Genomic DNA, 5627 nt, shown 5'->3' with positions numbered 1-5627 from the left:
AACCGCTTAAAAGTCTTTGATGGGATCCTGTTCAGTCAGATGCTTTATTTGTTCCCGCCCGCTTTGTCCCACGCTACATGGTGTGCACAGCAACCAGCCAGGATATTTCCTACCTGGCCTGTCTCACCTCATTCCCTCTTCCCACCAATTTGAGCCATTACACTTTTCCTTTTCCTGCTTTCCCTGTGGCATAGTTCTAAGCAGGCAGCATCTTGCTTTTATGCTCTTCGTTGCTGAGCTCCAGAGAGATGCAGGGCCTGGTGGGAAGATAGGAATAGGGGAAAAACTGACTGCTGCTAACAGGGAAAAAGGACTGATATCCACGGGACTCCTGTCATCCTTCTGCTTGGTAAGAGAAGGCCTTCTTATAGCTTCTCCTTCTCTCCAGTGGTCCTGCTCTTCCTTGGGTGTCTTGATACCATTAGTTTTCATGTAAGTAACATAAAAACTTAGGAGAGTTATTTACTATTATCACAAGACAAACGTGGGCTCTCTAGGTGATAGGACAGACCCAAACTACTACGTTTTTAGGGAGCAACAAATCACATGGTTAAGTCCTGCTGAGTCTTAGTTTTCAATGGGAAAAAACAAATCCCTATTTGGAAGGTGAGGCTAAAAATCTTTAAAAACCCATCAGGTAAAACAGAGGCAAACATAGTCATAAGGATAATCCCCACTTCTCAGAAAGTGAGTATGAGCACGTGATCTCAAAGTGCTATGCTGTGCTGTTTGGCAGGATCTTGGACTACTGATGCCAAGATGTGATATCTCTGCCCTTTTCCTGGATCAAGTGATAACATTTTAAACTCCAGCAGTAGTTCATTTCAATGGTAAGTTCTCCAATGGACCAAACAAGGAAAAGAATGGGAATTGATTACCATAAGGCAAAAGTAATTATTACAGTCCTTTAATATGGTCTAGCTACTGATGGACATGGTTACCAGTGTCCTCAAAACTACTGCTGTGTCACAGCTTGCAGCAAGAATTCAAAATTAAATCCAGTCTTTCACAAAGTTGACACCCTTTATCTTCAACTTTTCTGCTCCTTAATACTTGTCTTTGTGCAATTTTTTACTGAAACCAAAGTTAAAGTCTCTCTTTAAAGGAGAGTTTTTGCTGAATGTTTCATGCCTTTTCAAAGACCTGTATCTAACTGCTTAGCAGTTTCAGATTTCTCCCTTTCAGCACAGTTAAAAGTAGTTAGCCTTTCACTACTGCCAGCTCAGTCTTTGTGGCCCAGTTTGCCATTTTACATACCTGGAGCACAGGATCCTGTTTTAGCCCAGTTCGCTGCTTCTGCTCTGTGAGATACCAGCTAGATTTCTCTAAACGCAAAAAGAGGAAGACCAGTTCTGCTGACAGTTTTGCTCCTGCTGCTGCCCATCCAGTTTCCGGGTGCTCTTCAACCCTTCTGCAGGCTTTGGGCTTGGGAGGTGAGGAGGAGAGGCTTAGCACAGGAGTCATCCTGACCAAAAGGGGTGGAGACAGATCATGCAGAGAGGCAGGGTGCAGCAGGATCTGCATCAGTTGCATTTTACTATAACTTTTATTTATTTATTATTTAAAGTGTTCAGAAAGTAAGATGCATGCAAACACTACACTGCACTCATTTTTTTTTCATCTCTCTAAATATATGTAATTCCTAACAAAATGGTATAGAAAAGTTGAAACAAGGCTGCTAAGTCTTATTATCAGCATACTTCAGTTTTCTGGGAAAATTTCCTTTCCAGACCTGTATGCTACAAAGCAAATGATCTGTGTGATGCAGCCATTTAACAGACTGCAGAATCTTTAGACCTCAGAACTTACAGCTGAGACATTTACCATCAGTGGTGCATTTGCTGATACATTGTTAATTCAGAGATGCACTTTCTTATAGCGCATGCATGCACTTTTATTGTCCATTATAAATGTCTTTAATACAATTTGTGCCAAATTGAGATGAATCTGTTCTGGAAAACTTGCATCATGAAGAAATTATGGAAGTTTCCCTAGCACAGAGATTAAACACATTAAAGCCACACCCACAAGTATTTCCAACAAGTCCAAAAGTGTTCCAGGTTATTTTTGATTAGACTTGCTTTCAACAAGTTAGAAACATTTGAGTCTGTACTGGTTGTTATTGGTAGTAGCTCATTGAAATTTTCTATTCGTGTTCCCATAATGGCCTAGTATGCAAGGAACATCAGCTTAGCCCTCAGGCTGCTGTCTGCTGTAGCTTTAATTTTGTCTCTGTGTGCATGTTGGGAGGGAGGACTGAGAGACAAAAGACCTCAGAGAAAATGACAATGTCATTTCAAGTCAAAGACCAATAAAGAAATTTTGATCCTAAGTGTATATGACAAACAAGTCCCATAGTCACTCTGTAGTTCCTCAGCAGTACTCTGTGTGGCAGTGACCACTGCGTAATCTGAGGACTACATGAAACAGGTAATGGTTGGATTCAGTTCACCAAACTTCAGACATTTACAGTGAAGATGTCTACATGTCAGCAAGGCGACTACACTCACAGTTACCATCAAGATTTAAGGTGTGATTCACACTCTATGGTGTCTTCCTTAGAGTGAAATGAATAGTCCCCAAGAAGCCACCACAAGTGCTGATTACGGAGTTTAATGGCAGCCTATGCACCTAGTGCAGGTGAAGATTGCTGTGCTGAGTGCATCATCACTCAGGCAAGATGAGTCCCATCTCTGTGTGCTGCGGGAGCTACACACAACTCAAAATTAACGTTTATCATGACCAGACAGAGGGTGTTTGTCCTGTCATACCTGTCTGTAGCTTTGCACATCAGGAGTGTATATGAACCCATTAAAAAGATTGCTCGTGTTGCAAGGGAGGGAGTGGGGAGACTTCACTGAAAAGTTCCGGTTTATACTTTTATATTAATGGCATCTTGCTTGAGCTTGTCTACCCCACCTGGGTAGGCATGCTCTACTCACATCTGAAGTGCTTCCTTCCTACCTTGCACCTCGCCCCCCAAACTTGGTTCTGTTCAAGATGTTGTCCCCTCTGGAACAGATTGGGCTAGCAGAAACAGACATCTGATCCCACGGGCATCTTACAACTGTAGATCCTGTCTATGTGCCCAACATCTCTACTTGGGGGTGGATAGAATGAAAGGACACCAAAGGACTTGTTCTGCTGTAATTAAAGCCTTTGTCTGCACACTGTGTTTATGTTTGACCTGCAAATCCTAAATCATTTAGTTCTCCTATATTTGAAGGGATTGTCTCTTTCCCCATAAGATATCATCAACTCTGTAATGGACTCAGGATTATGGAGTTCATTGTACCCATGAATTTCCTACAGTTGTAAGTAATTTATACATTTATTTTCCTAAGCTTGCTGTAAGCATCTCTATTTTTACTGTTTTCCAAAAAACCCACAAAAAAAAAAAAGGAAGAAGACAAACAAGAGTTGAAATAGCACAAGAGATTCACTTGTTCAAACAGTTCACCTTAAACACAAACTGTTTCTCATTTGTGGTTTTTTTTCTTTCCTGAAGCTTTGCACCAATACTCCTCCAACTGTCCCTCCTGGTTTTATAGAAATGGGCATGGAATAAAATCCCAAAGAAAAACCTCACAGCTGTTCACTGCATTTTTAGCTGTATGTTAATATAAGAACCAAGATCCTAGGATATACTGTCCCGAGGCTAAATAGAAATGTATTCTCTCCCAGACAACCTCTGATAGATAAAAACCCAGAAAGGCAAGTACTCTCTGGGCATCTAGTGCAGAAGTGAGAGTCCAATGGAGAGACCAATGGACAGGCTTAAACATGCCTCATTTACCATCACCTGGTACAGAGTGCTGCTGGTAGTAATAGACTTGTCAAGAAGTTGAAAACGTTACAGATGTTATATTTATGCTGTGAAAAACCTGTTCAAAGTTCCTGTAACGAGTGATGCTCTGCTTGCAGCCTAGAAGCTGCAGACAATGCAAGAGGGATGGCAAGGCTCCCCCTCTCCCCTTGCGCAGGTCCTGCTGGCAGTAGCAGCCTTGTTACGGAGTTACCACCGCCGAGGGTACCTTGTGAGAAACCAGTGCAGAGGCTCTCAGGCAGGGTTAGTGGAGAGGCATGGTGGAATGGGGTTAGAACAGCTCAGCTCTGCGGGGCCAGCTGTAATGCCAGTGAGGGCTCTGTACCCAGCACCTGTCCTGAGAACAAGAGGCATCCTTTGGGACTTGGGTGGCTACAGGAGGGAGCCCAGCTAGACCCTCTCTCACAAGAGAGGGCCTAATTAGTGGCCTTGTAATTAGGAACTTTTGTTTCTGTATGTTACTCCAATTCCTTTCCCCCCACCCAGTAAAAGGCTGCACACCTAAACTTACCTAGTGAGTCATCGCTTGAGAGGGAAGAAGTACAGTTTAAGAAATCTGGCTTTGGCCTCTAGTCAGTGTTTGAATAAAGACTCTAGAAATCAGGTTGGCTCTTGATTTTTCAAATGGAATCTGTGGGAGATTTACAGGTAGCGATACTTTCACTGACATTGGTTAAAAACTAGTCTCAGGCTTATGATTTTGTTCTTTACCATTTACCTAGTTTGTAGTTTGGATTTCATGTCTGCCTTTGCCTGGAGCATTAAAAGAAATCCCCAATCTTTCCCATGCTTTCCCATGCATCTAAGAAAGGCTCTGAAGTCTCTCCTGTGTGGGAATGACTCTATCTGCTTCATCTCTCGTGGTGCTGGCAGGCACAGCCGTGTTCCCTGCACCAAGCAGAGCACCCACCACTCTTCATGGGGCACTAGGACCCAGGCCAGGGCGATTGTTGTTTCTTTGCTATTAACCTTTGCATCTCTTGCCATGCTCCTACTCCTCTGCATTTTAATTTACTGCTAAAAAAAATAGACTCAATCTGTCATCATCTCTCCCTTTTGGCCATCTTCCCTTGCATCCACCCTCTTTCCTGGCTTTCCACTTCATTTATGTAAGTTATTTGAAGCCACTGGTGTCAACCAGTTTCTGGTTGTCCCTTCTAATGTCCCTCCGAGTGTCCTGTTTTTCTTTGGGGTCGGCTAGTGTCAGAGCATACAACTTTTTTTCTCCATAAATTCAGAAGTATGGCTCGGACTGCAGCAACAGAAGGCTGATCTGCAAAAAAAATAGGTATGTCGCTAATTTGCTTGTTGGCATGTAGAACTGTTTGACCCAACAGCTTCTGGGTTTCTCATGCCTGGTTTAGAGTAATTTTTACCTAAAATAAATTGTGAATGTTTAGTCTCAAATTTCCTATTTTTGCTGAAAGACCCTGTGGGATTTCAGAGGGTGTGTTTTGTGAACTTATTGGAAAAGGGTGGAGTATAACTTTAATTATGCCAAAGTAATGGGACAACTATTTTAATATTGCAGATGACATGAAAAGAGTCATGTTAAAATGACTTGATGCTGTCCAAAACCTAGAAAGGTTATTCAGTAGCTCATCACTTTATTAAGAAACCCTTTTATTGGCATTTCAGCACAAGGAACATGATTCCAAATATTACAAATAATAATGAATATTAATAACAAGATATAGGGAAAACAGTAAATTTGGGAACAATGACTCAAAAGCAGGTACCCAAGATCAGAGGCAGCATCATTGTTGCACTGAACATTATGAATAGAGACATGAGCAAGACA

Source organism: Buceros rhinoceros, unplaced genomic scaffold, assembly GCF_000710305.1.
Source record: "Buceros rhinoceros silvestris isolate BGI_N320 unplaced genomic scaffold, ASM71030v1 scaffold4744, whole genome shotgun sequence".
In the NCBI taxonomy this organism is placed as follows: Eukaryota; Metazoa; Chordata; class Aves; order Bucerotiformes; family Bucerotidae; genus Buceros; species Buceros rhinoceros.
This window is presented reverse-complemented; position numbering follows the sequence as displayed.